Consider the following 23,509-nt stretch of genomic DNA (forward strand, 5'->3'; position numbering starts at 1 on the left):
CCTCATCTGGAGTACTGTGTCCAGTTTTGGGCCCCACACTACAAGAAAGATGTGGAAAAATTGGAAAGAGTCCAGCGGAGGGCAACAAAAATGATTAGGAGGCTGGAACACATGACTTAGGAGGAGAGGTTGAGGGAACTGGGATTGTTTAGTCTCCAGAAGAGAAGAATGAGGGGGGATTTGATAGCTGCTTTCAACTATCTGAAAGGGGGTTCCAAAGAGGATGGATCTAGACTGTTCTCAGTGGTAGCAGATGACAGAACAAGGAGTAATGGTCTCAAGTTGCAGTGGGGGAGGTTTAGGTTGGATATTAGGAAAAACTTTTAATAGGAGGGCGGTGAAGCACTAGAATGGGTTACCTAGGGAGGCAGTGGAATCTCCTTCCTTAGAGGTTTTTAAGGTCAGGCTTGACGAAGCCCTGGCTGGGATGATTTACTTGGGGATTGGTCCTGCTTTGAGCAGGGGGTTGGACTAGATGACCTCCTGAGGTCCCTTCCAACCCTGATATTCTATGAACATTGTTGGTACTGCCTTTGCTAAAGTGCAAGAAGGTGCTACAAGGACCCAAAAGGTCAAAATTCTTCAGAGCTGGAAGAAGAGGTCCAAGAATGAACTTTATGATAGCATTTTTAAAGATGACAACCGTTCTGATAGTATTACTTGTTCCAAGACAATGAGCTACTAATTCAAAGAAAAGTGCCTCCCAGCACCATGAAAGCCTATGACATCAACCAAGCCAGTAGGAGCAACCAGAGACATCTAAGAACTGTATGGTTCATCCAGACTGCTAATGGCAAATGTAATCTCTTTATCTAGTGACTCACTCACAGTGAAAAGTACAAACACATTTAATACACAATCTTTTTGATTCCCTTGAATAAAACAAAACAAAAAATACTATGTTAAAGTATAGTTATTTTTAACACTCACGACACTATTACTTTTGGAGGCGTCTGGATGGTCTCAATTCCTCCCATTAGTGGAAAGTGTCCACTTCCTAGGAGCAAGCCCCCAACCTCCATTTGAAATATGCATAAAAATGTAAAAGTAAAGTATTTTAAAAAATTCTATTTATTTTTAAGGTCCTACATTATTTTAGTAGCTAGAAGCCTCCCAAATTTTAAGAGTGGAGCTCTGGAAAATAACTACACTTTAAAGTTAAATTTGTTCTTACCTGGTGTGATGCATGGCCAGAAAGGTTAAGCATCCTACAGGATAAATTATCCGAATTCAACCTTTAGGGACATATTGGTAGAGAATGTTTGTGTTTTTATGTGTTTACATATATATTAAGAGGTTAACAATGTAATCAAACAGTTCCTGTCTATGTTGTATTCTGTTAATTGAGAGATCAAAAGGAGATCTTAACATTTAAATGGCCTGTAAATATCATGATATCAGTGTATTGATCTCTTTCAAATGTATAGCAAATCACCTGCGAATGGTGGAAAACAAGCAATTGCCTTAGGTTAATCCATACAGTTAATTACCGGTGATGCTTAGGAATTGGGTCTACTTCAAAGTCTCCATGATTGCCTCTTGTTCACCTAAGGACCCCGACTGCCAAGAGAAGGCCTGGAACTGTATTAAAAACCCTTGGGTCCTGATCCTTTTTATCTCAGATCTGCTTGATGCTTTATGCAGGGGAAGCTTAAGTCGTAAGACTGAGATCTCCAGTCCCCTGTGAATCATCCTGGATATGAACATTGGACTGGATCTATGGACTAGTTCTAAGAACTCTTTGCAACTCCAAAGCTCACCATCTCTACTATGAAACTGATCTCAGAACTATACTCATGTCTGTATTGTATACTGATCTTTTACGCAATACTCCCCCCCCCCCGCCCCTCTCTCTCTCTCTTTTTTTTTTTAATAAATTTTAGTTTAGTTAATAAGGATTGTCTATAAGGGTGTATTTGGGTAAGATCTGAAATATTCATTAACGTGGGAGGTGATATGTCCGATCCTTTGGGATTGGTAGAACTTTCATATTTGACTTGGTTGTGTGGGCGGAAGCCCAACGCTGGGTTGCTATAAGGAAACAATGTATTGGCTTCTGTGCAAACCAATAAGGTATTGTAGAAGCTGTTTTGTGCTGGCTTAGTAAATCTAAGTATTGGAACATTCACCAGCTTTGGGGATTGTTTGCCCCATTCTTTGCAGTTTTCCCTTATTGAGTAACCTCTGAACAAACAAGTCCACTATTCCAAGTTTGCAATTTAGGAAGCAGAACTATACCACACCGGGACTAGGACTTAGGCCTTAGGGATAGCTCAGTGGTTTGAGCATTGGCCTGCTAAACCCAGGGTTGTGAGCTCAATCCTTGAGGGGGCCACTTAAGGATCTGCAGCAAAATCAGTTCTTGGTCCTGTTAGTGAAGGTGGGGGCTGGACTCGATAGCCTTTTCGGGTCCATTCCAGCTCTATGAGATAGGTATATCTCCATATTTTATTTTATTTGTCTACACTACAGGAGAAATTCGATCTAAGCTATGCAATTTGAGTTACGTGAATAGCGTAATTCAAAACGACGTAGCTTAGCTCTACTTACCGGGGTGAACACACTACGCAATGTCAACAGGAGACACTCTCCCGTCGACTCCCCCTACTCGTCTCGATCCGGTGGAGTACAGGAATCGATGGGAGAGTGATCTGCGGTCAATTTAGCAGGTCTTCAGTAAACCCGCTAAATCAACCGCCAATGCATTGATTGCCACTCGTCGATCCGCCAGTAAGTATAGACAAGCCTTTAAATCTGCACTTTTTGTAGAAATTGCCTAATGAGATTTACTTCAGGAAATTAACATAAGCAGTCCCCAGACTTCCTGTGTGCTGCAATACATAAGGAAATCTTTTAAAAATGTATCTTTAATTTTATACATTTAAGCCTTTTTGTCCTGGGTGAAAAAGCTCTTTGGTTTTTAATATCCTGTTCTTCTCACACTGTTCTGCTTAGCTTCTGCAGAAAATCCTTCTTTCAGAGTTACAAAATGGCTGCAGTTCTTACTCAGTCTCCAAACCACTTCCTTTCTCAATAAGATTCTAGTTCCTCTTTTCACTCCCTCTCATGATTTATATTGTATTATATAATTTATACCACTACTCAAATAACAAGTGTATGTTCTCAAGTTCATATTTGTTCCAATAAAACATTTTTACGTGTCACTGTATATGCATAAAAAGGAATGAAATTCATATGCTAAATTCATCTCTGACCTCATCTGCACCGTATCCACTAATCCATCTCCCTGAGACCGCTTTCAAATTCTCCAAACATTTGAGCCTCCACATATAGACTCCCTTTGGGGAACCCCACCACCCCCAAAAAGCAGACAGATAAATGTTTCTTTCTTCCCCATAACATTTCATTGGCCCAAGGTGAAGGATGGTCAATATTCAGTCTTGGTCCAGTGAAAAGATTTAATGTATGATATTTTGCAATCCATTATCTCAAAATTGGCTGAATACTGCACCATTATGGGTTCTGCATATTTTTGACACATACACACACACACACACACACACACACACACACTCACACTCATAAAGGTGCTTTTAAGATAGCTTCAAATGCCACAAGAAAAAGATCAAACTCCAAACACATAGAATCAATGCTTAGGGTGACTGAAATTGCTGCCTCTTTGCTGAGAAATGGGAAGGGACTCTGCTTTGTGACCTGTGAGAGGGTGGGCCCCAATAGGGCCAGTACAGCCAGGGCAGCAGGTTGTATTGGTACTTGCCTGACCACACAGTGCCCACTCATTACTGTGCTGTTGCTTGCTGAACTCAACTAATTGCTGTTGACATTCCTACATCCCCTGTGAGAAGTAAGGTTCTCCCCACAATCTCTTTGCCTATTGAGGAGTTCCAGATAAATCAGCAGGACTAGTCCTGCCCCATGAGTTAGGAGCCATGAAGATACCCACATCAGTCAGTGGAGCTTTATTAAAAAGGCTTGGTCATGCAGGTGCTCTGGTGCACTACCCTCCAACTAAGGAGGTGCTGAGACATCCCTACACCTGGGATCTGAATGATGAAACCACCTAAGAAGGGCCAACTGGAAATGAGGGCTGGCACATCACCTGGAGGACAGGAGTCAGAGAGATACTAAATGAATGAAGATCTAACTCCAGAAATCCCTTACAGCAGTGCTTCTCAAAGTCTGGCCGCTGCTTGTTCAGGGAAAGCCCCTGGCAGTCCGGGCCGGTTTGTTTACCTGCTTCGTCCGCAGGTTCAGCCGATCGTGGCTCCCACTGGCCTCAGTTCACCGCTCCAGGCCAATGGGGGCTGCGGGAAGCAGCACGGGCCGAGGGATGTGTTGTTTTTTTAAAAAACAGCTAAGGCAAAGAAGCTGCTATTGCTATATAACAAGGGCAGAGCTAGGGCAAAAGGCATCCAAATTATCAAGCCAGTAGCTACATGCTACATATTAGGGTCCAAGAAAGAACCCAGACATTACAATTTAGTGTCTGTGGCTACATAATTAATACTTATCTATTTTCAGAATCTGGATATTTGTACAACATTTTCAAGTTATAAAGCATGACCTAAATGTTAAGAATTATACAATTCTAATTAAATTTAACTTATGTCTGAATTCTTTATCATTTGCCCTTAATACAAATACAATACATGTAGGGGACAGCGTAGTTCAGAACAAGAAAGTAAAATAGCAGTTTTTCATTTTCAGACCATTCTCAGTGAAAAGTTAACAGTGAATTCACGTGACTTGCAAGGTCACCTCTATCTCCTGATCATAAATTCTATAGCCCAGCTCCTGCCCTACCTTTGGGGAGCTTTGAGCCAATCAACGAGTGCAATGATGGTGAGGATTCTCACTACACATGGAGACAGAGCTGCCATAATGGCTCCTACACCACCATTACTCCCTTTGACCAGCACAGGAAGCTTGGCTGGAGAAGTTAAAAAATAGCAGTCAAGACTACCGGAGTAGTCAAGACTTTATGCTGTCCCCAGCTACTGGAAGAGTCTCTCTGGGTCTTGAGCATCTGACATAAATTAGAGCAGCCTTAGGTTGCTCCAAGTTATATCTGAGTTTTGATGAGGTTTAGGTTCCTCATCCTATCCCAAACCTATACCAAGTGCTGCTTGGCCATCACTCAGGATCTGGCCCCATATCTTCAGTAAAGAGAGAGGGGAAGACTACATGATAGTGTGATGTGGTGTAAAGGTTTTATCTGGAGTTTGGGATTTCCACATTACTCCCAATACTGAAACCAAAAGTGAATAATTCATATAATTTCAAGGGCATGCTAATGAAATTTTTATATCTAAGCACACCATCATGCATTCTGTGCATGCCACACATATTACAGAGAAAATATTTTAGGAATTTAAAGCTAATTGGGAACTATTTACATCCTTCTACCTGTAAAGCTAAGTACCTTTCGCATCATACTTCTAACTGTTCAGGGCTCATAGGGAGAGTAGGTATTAAGTGTCAGGAACCCATAAAAATAACATAAAATGGCTTTTGTATAAATAAAAGCACCACAATACTAAGGGCTGTTATCTCAGGACTCTACGGAGCTAGAAACATGTCTTGCGATTCCGTCCCTTCCTCCCAGTGAAAAGTTATGAATCTCCCTTTTCCAAACACATAAAGCTTATAGTTGAGAATTTCAAAGCAGCACAGGGGATCTAGCCACCCTTCTTTCATGAAAAATATTGGAAGATGTGTGACTAAGTCCCCTGCAATGCTTTGAAAACTGTAATCCAATTCTAGTAATGGGGCAGGATAACAAACTTTAATGTTTGTGACAGTAAAGCTGTCACTTGTGAAGAACTGAATCTTAGCATTTTGGACTTTGGACAATTTGGGGAGGGCGGCATTTCAAAATAGGAGAAAACATTTAGCTAGCCAGTTAATTTTAAATTAAAAGCAGTGGCTATCTGAAGCTGTTCAGTGGTTCAAAATCTTAAAAAAAATCCCAGGGAGATGGTTGAATGGGAACACGGTAGGTGAGTTGCTCCAAAGTGCCTAAGTTCATTTATCACATGGCTTGCAATTTATTATTACTCTACAAATCAATCACATGACTATCACCTCCAAATATGTGGGGTGTGTCTGTACATACAAGCGCTTATATTTTTGTACAAACATTTAAAAAATAAAGATACAAGAAGGTCATATTAGATAGTCCATTGCTATGCAACTAGTTGAATGTCATTTATCACAGCTTACTTTATTAACAGTATCTCATTAACTGGTAAAGGTTTACAGTACATTATATTCTGCTCATAGTAATCTCCCATCCAGCATACTTTTTATTTTCCTGATTTTCTTAACAAAGGTACCATACATTGCTAATCAGAACAGCAACACACAAGTGTCTGGACAAGAACAGAAGTGCTATTGAGAGGAGATACAAAGATTTTATGTGTCTATCTTAGCTACTCTTAGGTTACTCATCCTGCACAGTAACTGAGTTTCTTCAAGATGTTTGTCCCGGTGGATGCTCCACGTTAGGTGAATCCATGCCCCTGTACTTGTAATCAGAGACTTTCAGTAGCAGTGCCTAGTTGGGACACACATGTGCTGTCCCTGTACCTATCTCGCACCTCCCCAAGCGGTTACATAGCACTGTGCAATGAACCCCCTCCCACCTCAGTTCCTTCTTTACCTCAGTGTCTCTAGTGTGAAAAAACTCGGAAGTAAAAGGGAGAAGGGAGGGTAGTGGAGCACCCACAGGGACAACCCATCTTGAAGAACCTCAGTTACTGCCCAGGGTGAATAACCTTTTCTTCTTTGAGGACTGTCCCTATGGGTATTCCATTTTAGGTTACTGTAGAGCCGTGCCCCTCAGTGGACGGGAGGGGCTTCGGAGTTGCAGTTGTGGAGGATGATAAAACCGTAAATCCAAATAGAGAATCAGATGATGAGTGCTGCTCTAGGCATAATGCTGTGTGAACATATGGGCTGACTCCCAGGTTACTGCTCTGCAGATGTCCATATGTGGAACATTATTGAGGAAGGCTATCAAGGCAGAAAGTGCTCTGGTGGAGTGTGAGAGTCCCCAGTGGGGGCTGCAGCTGTTGCTGACAGTAACAAAAGTCAATGCAGCCGGAGATGCATTTAGACAGCCTCTATTTAGATATGGTGTCTCCCTTAGATCATTCAATGATGGAAAGAAATAACTTTGGTGATTTTCTCAAAGTCTTTTTTCTCTCAATGTAAAATGCTAGTGCTCTTCGGTCGTCCAGGGTGTGGAGCATTGCTTCTCATTTATTCCTGTGAGGTTTTGGGAAGAATGATGGGAAATGAATAGGCTGATTCAGATGGAATGAGGAAACAACTTTAGGTAAGAATTTGGGATGGGGTATTAGGGTAACTTTGTTTTTGAAAAATGTTGTGTATGGATGGTTTGCCATGATGGCCCCCAGTTCCCATACTCTGATCGAACGCATGGAGAGACCTGATTTTTTTAAGCTGCAGTATATAGTTCAGTACCATCAGTAAAGCGGAGGAAATTGTCATAATTTGTCTATTTCAACACCATGTATTGAATCTCTTCCATTTGTATAAGTAGGTATGTCGGGTAGTTGGTCTTCTGCTGTTTAAGAGAATGTCCTCCTTTGAACCAGTCATTTCACAGTCTCAGAACCATGGAGTAGCCATGCCTTCAGGTGGAGTCTTGCCAGGTTCAGGTGGTGGATCTGGCCCACATCCTGAGACAGGAGATGTGGTAGAAGGGGAAGAATATGTGGTTGGCACACAGCCATCTTCAAGAGGTAAGAAAACCATGTTTGTCTGAGCCATGTGGGGACTATCAAGAGGACTCTGGAGTTGCTGGTCCTGATCTTGTGTAGGACCCTGGACAGGAGAGGAGCAAGGGGAAAGGCATACAGTAGAGGTGCATCCCATTTGAGAAGGAAAGCATTGCCTAGAGATTGGGGTCCCAAACCCACTCTCATGCAGAAGAGTGGGCACTTGGTATTTTCGGTTGTCGCAAAGAGGTCTATAGTTGGGAACCCCCAGTATTTGAATATGTTCTGTAGTACTCTGGTGTTCATTTCCCACTTGTGGTCCTGGGAGAATTTTCTGCTCAGGGCATCTTTGGTGATGTTTTGGCATCCTGGTAGGTTGGAGGCTGAGAAGTCTGTATTGTGGCTGAGGCAGCAATTCCATAGTAGCATGGCTTCTGTGCATAGGGAGTGTGACTGTGTCCCCCCCCTTGTCAGTTTATATAAGACATACAAGCTATGTTGTCTGTCATAACCTTTATGGCCTTGTCCCTGATCATGGGTAGGAAGTGTGAGCGTGCATTGCAGACTGAATACAGATCTAGCAGATTTATCTATAGTGGTGATTCCAATGGGGACCAGTGGCCTTGTATCATGTGATTGTGTAGGTTTTCCCCCCAACCTACCAGAGAAGCATCCATTGTGAGTATCATTAATGGAAGGTTCTGTGCGAAGGGGACTCCCACACAAACATTGTTTGGTTGAGTGCACCAGTGTAGAGAGTTCTTTAATTTGATTGACATCGTAAGATGTTTACTTATGCTGTATCTGCATGGAATATATACTGTCCTGAGCCAGCCTTACAGCATCTCATGTGCAGTCTGGCATAGTTTACAACAAACATCGTTGCTGACATGGGACCTAACAGTTGGAGGCAGATCCTGGCCAATGTCTGGGGGCTGGCTTGCATTGTGGTGATTAGATTGACTAGAGTGGTAAACCTCTGTTAGGGCATGAGGCTATAGCCTCCAGAGAGTCAAGGTGGGCCTTGATGAACTCCAGTCTCTGCACCAGTGTGAGTGTTGATTTTTGTTCGTTTATTTGAAGACCTAGATGTGTGAAGAGAGCTACTTTCTTTTGGGTAGCTTCTAGTACCTCTTCTCAAGTCGATGCTTTGAGTAAGCAATCGTCCAAATAGGGGAATATTACGACTCCTTGTCTGCGGAGGTGGGTGGCCACCACTGCAAGAATTTTAGAAAATACCTGTGGAGTAGTGAATAATCTGAAAGGAAGTACTTTGTACTGGAAATGATCTGAGAACAAACCTGAGAAACCTCCTGTGTAAGGGATGTATCGTTATGTGGAAAGATGTATCCTGGAGATTGAGGGCCGAGAACCAATCACCTCTTTCTAGTACAGAATTATCATTGTTAGCATGAACGTTGTCAATTGTTGGGTCTTCATGAACTTGTTGAGCCTTCTTAAATCAAGAATGGGCCTCCATCCTCCAGTTTTTTTCTGGGTTCGAAAACTGTGGGAGTAGAAACCCTTCCTCTATGTTGTGTTGGTACTGGTTCTCCTGCACCTAGGTGTTGGTTTACTTCCTGTTGCAGTAGGGGCTCATGAGAAAGGTCCCTGAAGAGGGACGAGGAGGAAAGGGGGGGGGGAGAAGGAAGTAATCGCCAATCTCAATGATCTCTAATGCCCATCTGTGTGACATGACAGTCTGCGAAGCTGGGTAGAATGGTGTCAGACGGTCTCCGAATAGATAGGTGATTGTGGATAGTTTCAGCACTTGAAAATGTGGGAGGTATCTCGGGCCCTCAACCAAACCCTCAAAATTGTTGTTGGGAGGAAGGTTGTTGGGATGTCACAGGCTGGGAAGGGAGTGGTCGCCGTTCTACAGGACTCTGCCTCCACCTTTGAGAGTCATATTGCCTCTAGGTCTGTGTATAAGGCATAGATCTAGATCTTTGTGTCAAGTAATACTTCCCCTGTTTTTTCTTCTGCATAGGTGTGTATATGCCTGAGAATATCTAAGATTCGCTCTGGAGTCCTTCAAGGTGTGAAGGGACTCATCTGTTTTAGCTACAAACTGCTTGGGGCCTTCAAATGGAAGATCCTCCACAACTGACTGCACCTCCTTGGGAAAACCGGAGAGATGGAGCCAGGAAACTCGTTGCATCGCTATGGCTGTGATGATGGAATGTGCCGCCGTGTCAGCAGACTCCAGTGAAGCTTGTACAGCCGTGCAAGCTAGGAGCTGACCCTCAGATATAAGAGCCTTAAATTGCTCTTTTTTGTCTTCAGGTATATGTTCAAAAAAGTCAGACAGCTTTGAGTAATTTGAATGGTTGTATTTCGCCATTAGTGCTTCATAGTTTGCTATTCTAAACTGTAGGGTTGTTGAAGAGTAGGCTTTTCGCCCAAAAAGATCATCATATGGGTGGATCTGGAATGGTGTTGCCTGCCCCGTTCATTCACAGCCTCTACCACCAGAGAGTTTGGTGTGGGGTGTGAAAAAAGGAATTCCATCCCCTTGGAAGGGACATAATATTTTTTATCTGCTCTTTGGCAAGTGGGGGGAATTGTTGCCAATCCCCTCTCCACTGAGTATATAAATAAGAAAGGGGAAGGAAAGTAACACTAACAGGAAATGCATGGATTGTGTGCTTCCTGCTGTTCTAAGAGGAGGCGGGGCCAGAAGTACTGGTGAGTGCTTTGTACTACCCATGCAGTAGCTGAGAGGATATAATCTGTGTAAATATCATTGGTCATTGAAAGGATATGAAATATTTGCACATACCAGCAGCTGACAGTCATCTGTGGTGTGGAGCTTCCATCTTGTCAAATGTGCATTCTACACCACATCAACGGTGGGTTGTGGGGTTTTTTTGCCTTCCTCTGATGCTTCCACCTTTGACTCAAGTTTGTCAAAGCTGAAGTATGGGGGTACAGGGCAGTTGTCAGAATTATTTGGCTATATTCCATTTAATCATTTCCCTGCCATTGCAGGCCTCTCAGGCATTGATGTACCTTGGTCCCTCCTTCTCTGCCAGTGGCACACAAATTCATAGATTCCAAGGCCAGAAGGGACCACTGTAATCATCTAGTCTGACCTCGTGTATAAGACAGGTCATAGAACTTCCCCAAAATAATTCCTAGAGCTTTTTTTTAAAAAAAAAAAAAATCCAATCCTTATTTATACATTGTCAGTCATGTAGAATCCATCACGACTCTCGGTAAATTGTTCCAATGCTTAATTGCTATCACCATTATGAATTTACACCTTATTTCCAGTCTGAATTTGTCTAGCTTCAATTTCCAGCCTCAAATTTTAGCTCAGCCATGTCATAACCCAATTCTTGTTTACCTGAAAGTGAGAACAGGAGTTTGCATGGGACAGTTGTAACTGGCATTGAAAGATATTTACATGCCAGATGTACTAAAGATTCATATGTCCCTTCGTGCTTCAACCACCATTCCAGGGAACGTGCATCCATGCTGATGACAGGTTCTCCTCAATAACAATCCAAAGCAATGCGGACCAATGCATGTTCATTTTCATTATCTGAGTCAGATGTCACCAGCAGATGGTTGATTTTCTTTTTTGGTGGTTAAGGTTCTGCAGTTTCCGCTCTTAAGTGTTGCTTCTTTTAAGACTTCTGAAAGCATGCTCTACATCTCATTCCTCTCAGATTTTGAAAGGCACTTCAGATTCTTAAACCTTGGGTCGAGTGCTGTAGCTATCTTTAGAAATCTCACATTGGTACCTTCTTTGCCTTTTGTCAAATCTGCAGTGAAAGCGTTTTAAAAATGAACAACATGTGCTGGGTCATCTTTCGAGACTGCTGTAACATGAAATGTATAGCAGAATGTGGGTAAAACTGAGCAGGGGACATACAATTCATCAGCAGGATATGAAGGCACTGATCCCAGTCCCTTATGGTTCTGGGGCGGAACCCTCTACAAATTTTGCAGCGCTCTTTGAGATAACGCTCTCCCATATACTTCAAACACGAAGTGTGGGTCGCTCTTGGGCATAGACTTGCCACACACCTCACAAGCTCTCAACCCAGGGACCGAGGCATGCCCTGGTGCCGGGAGAGAATGTGGGGAGTGGGGACCCTCAACTGAAACCTATAGACAATGTGATAGACCCAGGCCAGTTGGGTACAGCAGAACAGCAGAAGGCAGATATACTGGCCACTAGATTAACAGTTTTCTGTTCCCTGACTGACCAGAGCAGGGGCCGTACCAGGCTAATGAGAACATCTGACTCCAATTAACCTGCAAAGAATCAGGTGAGGCCATTAAGCTAATGTGACCACCTGACTCTAATTAAAGCCCCGCTGATACTATAAAAAGGGCTCACCCCAGTCAGGCAGAGGAGAGGACATACGGCTGAAGGGCTGGTTAATGAAGACACCCTCAAGTTATTGATAAGGGAGCCCTAAGGTAAGGGTGAAGAAGGGAGAAGCAGGAGAGCTGTGGGGAAGTGGCCCAGGGAAATGTAGCAACTCTGGCAGTGAAAGGTTGGCTGCCAACAGCTGCTACCATAAGGGTCCCTGGGCCGGAACCCGGAGTAGAGGGTGGGCCCGGATTCCCCCCAAACAACCACTACAGGAACACCTCCTGGGAGGGGAAGTCAGGCCCTTGTCAGGACAGGAGACTAAACTGTTCTAAAGCAAGCCCCTATGGACAACAGAGACTGTGGGAGTCCTCTCACCAATCTCCTTGCTGGCCTATGATGAAAAGGGCTCAGTAGACTGTAACCCTGGCCCTAGAGAGAGAAGGGCTACGTGGAGGTTCACAGTGAGCCACTGAGGCTAGCATATACCGCCTAGAAGCACAGGACCCATGGGGGCAAGGTCAGAGCTCTGCCACAACAACTAAATAACTAATACTAACTGCTAACTACTATATACAGAAACAGGAAAAAACCTCACTGCCAAAAGTGCGGACGCTTGCCGAAGCAAGAGAATGAATGTTCCAGCTAACGATCACTGGCGGTAAGGAGGAACTGTGGGAATGGCGCTTCGGCAGGGCTCTTTATTGAGCGCCATGAAGGCGTGACTGCAGGGGGCACCCAAGACAACCCAACCAATACTGCTAGGGGAAAAATTTTCCTGCTACCATGCATGCAGCGCGCGCATACGTGATTGGAATTGACATGAGCAAGCACTCGAAGAAGAATACTATTTCTTTTGTTTATCATTTTTACAATGCAAATATTTGTAATCAAAAATAATATACACTTTGATTTCAATTACAACACAGAATACAATATATATGAAAATGTAGAAAAACATCCAAAATATTTAATAAATTTCAATTGGTATTCTATTAACAGAGTGATTAAAACAGCGATTAATCATGATTAATTTTTTTAATCACGATTAATTTTTTGAGTTAATCACTTGCAGTAACTGCAATTAATTGACAGCCCTACATCTATACCAATGCTAGGAATATGAGTAATCAGCAAAAGGAATGGAAATTTTTGTTGATTATATGAAATTAGATAACTGGCATTACTGAAACCTGGTGGGATGCATCTCATGTCTGGAATGTTAAAATCACTGGTTACAACTTTTTAAAGAAGGATCAAGCAGGTAAAAAAGGCAGGGAGTGGCACTCTACATTAGAGATGATAAATCAGAGCCACAGGCTCATGAAAGCATATGGATCAACATGTTAACTAACAAAGCCCAGGATGGGATACTGATAGGGGTCTTTTACAGACCACCAAATCAAGCTAGAGTTACTCCTTAAACACATATCTGTAACATGTGGAATGAGGAACTGTGTTATCACAGGGGACTTTATCTGGAAAAGACATATACTAGAAGTCACATGCAACCAGCACTGTACAAGCACATAACAAGAAAACAGTCCCTGGCCCCAACCCCCCCAAACAACTTACAGTTAAGTCTGACTGTGACTGCACTGAATGAAAATGCAGTGGGGAAAGGGCAAGCTTTTTGGGGAGTAATTTGTCACAACCGAAGGCAGTTGAAAGCAGAAGCAGGGTAAAAATTGACGGGCACTTCTTGTCCCTCTTTCCTGACCTCGTGTTTTCTCTAAGATAGTGGAGAACAAGGTGTCAGCTGCCTTTGCCCCAGCTGAGCCAAGAGAAGAACTGGAGAGATGAGAAAGACAGCTTGCCGAGGGAGAAGGAGCTAGCACCAAAAAAGTAGATCCAGTTTTGATGCCACCTGGGCATCCACAGCGCACACACTGATGAGCAGTCGTTTTTTAAAAAAGTGTTCCTTATTAGAGTTTTTCCTTATGAGACAGAGAGACCTTCCTCAATGTTACCTAAATTCCCTGGATATGTCTGGTTATTAAAACTATACACAGTATTTCAATTGTAACCTTAATATCTTCTATTAAAGTATTATTTCTGTTGATCCTAATTTACTTCCTTATTTATACAACCTAGCACTCCACTCGTTCTTTTCTGCAATCATGCACTATGACCCTACCTGTTGCTGTGCAACCCACCATTCTAAAATAGGACATCCTTAAGCTAGGTGGGACTTTCCCCTAATAATTTGTCTTCATAGTTTGACAAAAACAAGTTTTAATTATGATTACTCATCAAAACTGACACAGCCACAAAAAATCAATTCTCTTCAGCTTCATGAACCACCAAAAAATGGCCAGCTACGTTCCAATTCCTAAGTCTTTATTTTTGGTAGTGATGTATGAAGCAGAAACGGGTTTATTTTTCAACACAAGCTCACACTGCAGTTTGAAATATCTGCCTTTGATATGTAAGCAGAGCAAAATGGATGTGGAAGTCACTGCGGAGGAATCAATATTCAAAGCCGATGTTATTTTTATTGAGTCATGATTCTGACAGTTACCACATTGTAATATAGCAAAATACAACCCAAGTTCAACTGTCTATCTATGTTCACTGTAAAATAATCCAAAGTCCATCAGTGCTGGTGGCAGTTTCTTAGTACACAGGGAATTTATGAAATTGTATGTCACTGTTACTAAAATACTCAAAATGTCACTAGTAATTTGTTTCCTACAAAAGCTTGTCTCAAAGTCAGAAGACAAATGAAAGCAGTTCTTTCGGAAGACTCTTTCTCACCTAAATTTCAGCTCCTCTAAGCAAAAAGGATTTTTACATAAAATATGAAGGGAATGGCCTAAAAGGGAGTTCAGGTGCAAACTCAACAAAAGTTTCCACTTGTATACTGTCTTAAATGTTTTTTAATTAACTCAAATCCTATCATTTTTAATAAACTTTTTATTATTTATCTATTGCTGGATAATAATGCCATGCTGTCAGATGAAGAAGAATAACAAAAGGAAGGTGATGTCAAGGGCCACAGGTCTTGAACCCTGATCCAAAGGACTCTGGGGCCAGTATGTTATAACCCACCCCTTGTTAACAAGTTGCCAGAATGTGAAGCTCAGCTTTCACAGAGAACACCAGTCCTGGGATGAGTCTTGATTGGTTCCTTGATTCTATTTAAAACAAACAGAGGAACAGGAAGTTGTCCATGCAACTGGGTTTTTCCCTGCTTGTAGCTGCCTCCCCTGCACTACCTTCTCTGGCTGCCTGATCCTGACCTCCTGCTATACTGAACCTGACTCCCAGTCTGCCCTCTGGCCTGCCTCCTAACTCCCAAATCCTGTACCAACCACTAGGTCAGATCGCTCATGTCTCAGTCATGACAGGTACAAATTAATTAAATTGGGCAAAGAAACATTACTTAAAACAAGGAGCTACCTTAGCAACAAATGACCAAAGTTCCCTCTAAACTGCATGGCCACGCAGCGCTCAGGGCTGCAGTGGGGAGAGGCACGTGAAGGCGCCTCTCTCGCGGCCCCAGACCCAGACCTGCAGCGGCTGGAAGAGACGCTCTTCCCCAGCTCCAGAGCTGCTGCGGAGGGGGGGTGGAAGAAGACGCAGGGAGAGTCACTCTTCCCCAGCCCCGGATCAATTTCCGTGATGATGACCCTGGCTCCAAAGTTTCTCAAGGCTTCAGCACAACCTTTGCCGACATCACCGTAGCGTACCACGACGGCCACTTTCCCAGCAATCATGACATACGTGGCACATTTAATGCAATCGATAAGGGACTCTTGGCAACCGTAAAGGTTATCGAATTTACTCTTGGTGACAGAATTATTGACGTTGATGGCTGGCACTTTCAGGCTCCCATTGGCTTTCATCTTATACAGGTTGCAGTGGCAGGGAGAGGTGAAGAGAGACGCTCTCCCCCAGCTCTTGAGATGCTGCAGCCGGGGAGAGGCGCCTCCCCACCAGTCCAGGTGCTGTTGTGGTGAGAGATGGCTGGGGGGAGTCCTCTCTCCCTGCTGTGGCCCCAGGGCAGTCTGCACCCCAAACCCCTCATCCCTGGCCCCAGCCCAAAGCCCGCACCCCCAGCAGGAGCCCTCACCCCCTTGCACCCCAACCCTTTGCCCCAGCCCTGAGCCCCCTCCCACTCTCCGAACCCCTTGGCCCCATTCCCGCCACACATCACCTCTATATTGGTGCACATAACAAAATTCATTCTGCACATGCATGGGAAAAATTTGAGGGAACATTGTTAATTATCCCTTTCACAACTGTCATAGCATATAAAAAGTCATATGTTTTCTGTAAAAAGAAAAGGAAAGTAATTTATTATGTGGATTCTGGTTAACTTTTGATTGTTTTGCCTCCATTAGGCTGTTTTATTGGAAAACTTGGAAGGAAAGCTGCTGTTATTCTAAGTGAATCCAAATGAGCCTACAGAGGAATTTAAAGGATCTTTTAAATATTGGGCAGCGTCAAATACAAACTCCTCCACTATTCTGACAGATGATTAAAATTGAGGAGGGAAATCTGTCTAATAAAGTCCAAGTTGCAAAGATCTACTTCCCTTTATTCTTTCTTCTAATTTTCATACAGAATGATTACGGATAAATGCTTCACTGTCCAATTACAGCATTTCATATCTGACAGAAAGACTGTCAAGAATGTTGTTTTAGTTATTTTCATAAACTTGAGACATTCAAAACAACATATATCATACGTAAACACATACTATATTATTATACAGCCTGGTGCCAAAATAACCACTTACCTACTTCCAATTGTGTCCAGTTTGGATACTGTACTTTCCAATTTGCCCACATCATTTCTAGACAGCCCAGGAGAGCTACAAAAATGATGAAAGGCTTAGAAAAGAGAAGGTTACTTACCCTCTAACTGGAGGTTCTTCGAGATGTGTGGTCCCTATCTGTATTACATTCAGGGTTATATGCATGCACCATGTGTCCGGAGCCAGAGATTTTGAAAGTAATAGTGTCCGTTGGTCTGCACATGCATCCTTGCTCTGCCTCATGGTTTCGTCCAAGGCTATACAAGGCAGGGCAGACTGACCACGACCTCAGTTCCTTGCCACCACAAACCAAAAACTCCACAGCAGTGGAAAAGGAGGAATAGATTAGAATATGGATATGGACCACACATCTCAAAGAACTCCCAGTTACAGGTAAATAACCTCCTTCTCTTCTTCAAGTGATGGTCCCCATTGTATTTCACTGAGGGTGATTAACAAGCAGTACCTAGCTAGGAGGAGGGTGACAGGAAGATGATGGAACTGTAGAATGAAGAACAGCCACATTGAACAAGGCATCCATCGCAGAGTCTCGCACCAAGGAGTAATGGGAAGAGAAGGTATATACCAAACTCCACCTGACCACCCTACATATGTCCGTAAGTGGTACGTCGTGAAGAACAGCCATAGTCAATGCTTGCACTCTTGTGGAGTGGGCTCATACACCAAGGGATGGAGATAACTGATAATACAGTGTAACGCACCCAGAAACCCACTTAGAAATCCTCGCGTGGTGGTCGCTTGCCCTTTAATACTTTCCACTATAGCAATAAAAAGTCTCAGCGACTTCCTAAATGATCTCATCCTCGGCAGGTAAAAAGCCAGGACCGAGCAGACGTTAAGGGGATGAAGGTGCCATTCTTTTGGAAAGAAATCAGATAAGAGTACGGATTGTTTGAGATGAAATCAGGATACAACCATTGGCAGAAACTTGGGGTGCAAGCACAGGGAAACTTTGTCTTTATGGAATGTGGTAATGGGGGGGGAGGTCTGCCATCATGGCCCCCAGTTCGCCAACCCTTCTTGCAGAAGTAATAGCTATCAAGAAGGCAACCTTCATGGAGAGGAGAGACAGGGAACAGGAGGCCAGAAGTTCAAAGGGCAATTTCATCAACACCATGAGGCCAAGGTTGAGGTCCCCTTGGGAGCGAAGGATTGAATGGGAGGGTAAGTCCATAGGAGACTTGCCCTTCCAAAACCTCATGGTCAAGGGATGAGTAAAGAGGAGGAGAGGAGATAATCCAAAAGAGGAGGGATGTCCACATCTTCAAGGGCAAGACCCCTCTGTTGGGCCCATGTGGTGAAACGCATACACTTGGCCCTATAGGACCACCTTGTGGTCTCTTTTCTGCTACTCGAGACAATGTCTTGTAAAGCTCACGAACATTCCCACTCAAGCGACGAAGCCCATCCAAAAACAAACTAGAAGGTGAAGAGTCTGTGGATTGGGATGCCGGATCCTTGCCACTGCGTTGTGTGAGGAGTTCCGAGAAAGCTGGCAGTGGAAGCAGGGCACATGCTGACATGCAGAGAAGAAGGGGAAACCGGAACTGGCAAGACCAGAATGGGGTGATCAGAATGACCATTGCTCTCTCCCATCTGATCTTTGATAGGACATGCAGTGGGAGCAGTAGGGAGGAAAGCTGTAATTGATCTGGATTGACCAGCGGATGACAGGGGGTTCATGTTGAGAAAGGCACTGAGCCTCCCCTCTCCCCAAAGCAGTACTGGATACATTTGCTGTTCGCATGGGATGTGAAGAGGTCCCTGACTGGAGTCCCCCAGTGGTCAAAAATGTTGGCGACCACAGTGTCATGGAGCTCTCATTTGTGGTCGGTCATGAATTTCCTGCTGAGAGAGTCTGAAATTACGTTCTGAGGGCCAGGAAGGTATGCTGCCGACAACAGGATCTTGTGAGCAATGCACCAATCCCAAAGATGAACTGTCTCCGCACAAAGCGCAAGTGACCTCGTGCACCCTTATTTGTTGATGTAGTAAACAGTGGTGAAATTATGAGACCATGTCAGGACTGAAGGCATGGGAAAAATGCGTGACATGCTCTCAGCACCACCCGAAGTTCCAAGTTGTTGATGGGCATCCGGGATTCCCAACCGGTCCAAGTACCTTAAGTCATGTGCTCGCCCATGTGAGTGCCCCATCCAACAAGCAACGCATCTGTGATGCTCATTAGGCTTGGGAAGGACAGAAGAAATGGTATCCCGGTGCAGATCTGACCTGGGTCCATCCACCACTGGAGGGAGGAGAGAACGTTGTGGGGAACCGTCAAGTAGAAAGTCCATGGTGCAGCATGTAGAAGAATAGGTCCCCTGGAGTCACAGCAGCGAAAGCAGAGATGAGCAAAGGCAGTAATGTAGGTGCAAGCCACCATGTGGCCAAGAAGAGAAAGACATGTCCTGTCCGGAACAGGAGGACTAGAAATCTCCTTGAAAATCAGCTCTTGTAGGGTCTGGAACCTGGTAGGTAGGTACATGCTAACATCATGTCAATGCAGGCCCCAATGAATTCTAGGGACTGTGTGACAGCCAAAGTCGATTTTCAACATTTACACTGACCCCCAAGGAGGAGAGGAGTGTGAGCAGCATAAAGGTCGAGGCGTGAGCCTCCCCTTTTCCCGTGCTGCTAGCAGCCAATCGTCGAGATAAGGGAATATAAGGACCCTTTGGCACTGGAGGTGGGCCGCCACTACCAAGAAAACTTTGGTGAAGACCCATGGAGCAGTGGTGAGTCCAAATGATAGAACACTATATTGGAAGTGACAAAGGGACACCATGAATCTCAGAAAATGTCTGTGGGTAGGATACATATCCATGTGGAAGTAAGCTTCTTACATATTGAGAGCCGTAAACCACATGCCTCTTTCTAATGAGGGAATGATAGCTGCTAGGGTGACCATACGAAACTTTGGCTTGCGTATGAAGCAGCTTAGACAGCAGAGGTCTAAGATCGATCTCCAACCACCCTTCTTCTTGGGGACTAAGAAATGGGTGGAATAGAATCCTGCACCCTGATAGGTTGTAGGAACAGATTCTATCACTCCCCTTTGCAGTAGGTAGTCTACTTCTAGGGCGAGGATACTGACATGAGAGTGGTCTCTGAGGCAGGGCCAGGGCAGAGAACATGGATGAGATAACATCATTAACTCAATCGTATAGCCATGTCAAATGACATCCAGGACCCATTCCTCCATTGTTATCAAACTCCAAGCTGGTAAAAAGAGTGCTAAATGCTCCCAAAGATGTTGGGTGTACAGCATGATCCAGGATGGATGGCAGCTCTCTAGGTGCAGTCAGAAATATCCCTTCTGCAAAGACTGAGTATGAGATGCTGAAGGTTGTGACAATGAACACAGAGGGCTGGCCTGTTGCATCTTCTGCCGTTTGCGAGGAGGATCATAGGACTGCTGATGGAAGAATTGGGGAACTCTAAACATTGTGCCAGTAGTGAGCGGTAAAACTTGCGCTTGGGTGCTGATGTGTAGATACCCAGCGACTGCAGAGTGGCTCTGGAGTCTTTGAGGGAGTGGAATGAATCGTCAGTCTTCTAATTGAAGAGATAAGACTCACTGAAAGGGACGTTCTCTACGGTATTCTAGACTTCCCCTGGAAAACCTGACAAATGGAGCCATAACTCCCTCCACAAGGCAATCCCCATAGCCATTGTGCACAAAGAAGTGTGCCACATCCACTGTGGCCTAGAGTGTTGTCCTCGCTACTAGTTTCACCTCCTCTAAGATAGCCTGGAAGCAGGCTTGATCCTGCTGGGAAAGTTTGTCTGCAAAGTTCACCAACTTGCCATAGGTAAAGAAGTTGTATTTAGCAAATAGAACCAAGTAATTGGTGATGCAAAATTGGAGGCTGGCAGAGAATACCTTGCAACTCAGAAGAGCCAGTCGCTTGTCCTCTCTGTCTGCCAGGGTGGAGCATGGGTGCTGTTGTTGGGCCCGCTCTATCGATGCCTGTATGACGAGAGAATTGCGTGGAGGGGGTGAGAGAACAGAAACTCAGACCCCTTTTCAGGTACACTGTACCTCTTCTCCGCCCCCTTGGGGGTGGGGTGTGCAAGTGGCTGGAGTGTGCCAGACAGTCTGGGCCGATTGAAGAATGGCATTGTTGATTGATAGAAAAACTCTGGCCAGTACTGAGGCGTGCAAGATGTCAAGCAGCTGGTGCTGTTTGTCCTGGACTTTCCCCAGTAGGCATCAGCCACCCTACATAACAGTCCCTGGACCTGATGGTAGTCATCTGGGGGCAAGGAGCGAGTCGAAGACCCTGCAGCATCTGTAGACAGCGAAGGGAACTACTCTGGTTATGGCAGTACCGTCAGAGTTGGACTAAGCGGAGCATTCCCCAACACTGGTTCACAATACCTACCTGATGACGGTTGAAGAGGTGAGATTAGGGACTCCTCTCAAGAGGAGCCAAAAGGTTCTGAAGGCAGATACTGTGGCCACAACCCCCAGTACAGCCAACCAGGAAGATCCAGCGGTTGCTGTGGAGTGGGGTACCAATGGCTCCATTGCTGGGGAAAGGGAGGATACTGCCATTGAGTCGGCGGAACCTTAGGGTAGTCATATCGGCAGTATGCGAGGGGCAAACTCTGCGCTCCATCCGAGCCCTCTGATGCCAAAAAATCAGAGTCCAGTTTGAATGGCGGTGCCATTGCAACTGGCAGAACCACGGGAGCCAGAGGGGAACGGGTGGGAACATGACTTGAAGGAGGCAAGTTTAAGGTAAGAGAACGTACCCCCCCGTCCAAGAGGCGACGGCACTTGATGACATGGAGACCTCACCTCCTCCAAGGCAAAGAGTTCATGAGGCTCAGGGGATGACTCGAGTCTCCCCTGTCAATAGTTCATACTCCGCAGTTGCAACTGGAGCTAGAATGGAGGACTGCCTCAGAATCAAAGGTTCCCTTGACTTTGGTGGTGCCGACCTGGAAGGAGTACATGGCTCAGTGGATGGAACCAGTGGATCAGACAGCCTGTGCAACTTCTTATCGAGCTTGTAAGCCTTAGAATGTGCTGCTTCTTGTCACTGGAACTATGGACAAAGCAGTATCTTTCTTGGGTCTGGAGGAAGACTTACTGCCATGCTTATGTGTATGCTTCCTTGCTTCACGACAAGACCCTGGCACAATGTCCATAGCATTGGTACCAGCAGAACCAGACTGGAGCTCCGCAGTGGGAGGCATGCTCCTTGATTACTCAGGTCAACGTAAAGGGGAGGGTTCCCCAGCCTGTAAATGATTGCGGCCTCCTGGCAACCTTCATGAGGTGCTTCTTGAGGCAGAGAGACCAGCCTTCCTGGGTACGGCTTGGGAAGGAGAGGAAGATACTGCACCTGGATGCAATGTGGGCTTCCCCCAAGCAGTAAAGGCCGTGTTGGTGCTCATCGCTCACCAAGAACGAGCGAGGGCAGGAAGCGCAGATCTTGCTTCTTCGGCATAATCTAATATTCAGGCGTGGGTACTGGGGGCAGCGGGAGGGAAGTGGGAGACTGGCAAAATGGCATCCCAAAGTCCTTAAAATCCTAAAAACGACTACTAACACTAAAACTACTAAAAAAAATAACAAAAATACTATTTACAAGAATATAACAGTCTTTTTTCTGTGTTTTAGAAAGTACATCACAAGAGATAAGGTAGATTCCCCCCAATCACAACAGCAGAGGCTCCAACTCACACCATGTGGAGGTGAGAAGAAACTGAGGGTGCTGTTGGTTCACCCCACAATTTATCACTTTGGACAAAACCATGAGGTGGCGCAAGGGTGCAAAATCTCTGGCTCTGGTCACATGGTGCATGCGTGTAACTCTCAGTGGAATACTATAGAGACCATCATTCAAAGAAGAACCTGACCTATGAGGAAAGGTTAAAAAACTGGGCATGTTTAGTCTTGAGAAAAGACAACGGGGGGGGGGAGGGGAGAGAGGGGAACCTGATAATCTTCAAACATATTACAGTCTATTATAAAAAGAACGGAGAACAATTGACCACTGAATTGAACAAATGTCCACTGAAGGAAGGACAAGAAGTAAACAGACTTTATCTGCAGTAAGGGAGATTTAGATTAGATATTGGGAAAATATTTCTAACTATACGGGAAGTTTTATGGAACAGGCTTACACGGAAGGTGGTGGAATCCCCATCATCGGAGGTTTTTAAGAACAGACTGAGGAGGTGCTGTCAATTCTCTATCAAACTTCATAGTAGGAAACAGTTTGTTCTAAAGAAAATCTGCAAGTATTGCAAGGGTTTTGCACTGTTACTTCTAGGTCACACTTAGACAAGGAGAGAATGGTGTTCAGAGGCTCATTTTACATATTTTGGGATACAGCAAGCAGAGGTTATTGTTAAAATACAATTCATTCACCCAGAAAATGCTGCATATAAAATATAAAAGAGCTGCCAGATATGCTTGGATACTCAAAGCAGAGATAGCAGTCTGCTATACACTAACATCCACTGAACATCCGTTCATATTCCTGTTGTATGATTTCCAATAACAGTTCCTTTAGCAAATTGGTCACATGCCTGGAACAGATGCAGGTTGTGAAGACTAATTTACTAGCTGTAATTAAAGCTTTGTCTATGTTAGTGAGGCTGCAGCACCAAGCATTACAAACCTCCAGTTACATTACCCTTAGGATAAACAAA

At 44.4% G+C, this 23,509-nt stretch overlaps 1 protein-coding gene across 16 annotated transcripts in view; it reads right to left on the reverse strand.

The window, feature by feature from the left end:
• The window catches only part of GPHN (gephyrin), a 539,113-nt gene that overhangs the window by 451,013 nt on the left and 64,591 nt on the right, over positions 1–23,509 (reverse strand). The window lies entirely within an intron of this gene.

The sequence above is a fragment of the Trachemys scripta genome, chromosome 4 (genome assembly GCF_013100865.1).
Source record: "Trachemys scripta elegans isolate TJP31775 chromosome 4, CAS_Tse_1.0, whole genome shotgun sequence".
NCBI classification, from domain to species: Eukaryota; Metazoa; Chordata; order Testudines; family Emydidae; genus Trachemys; species Trachemys scripta.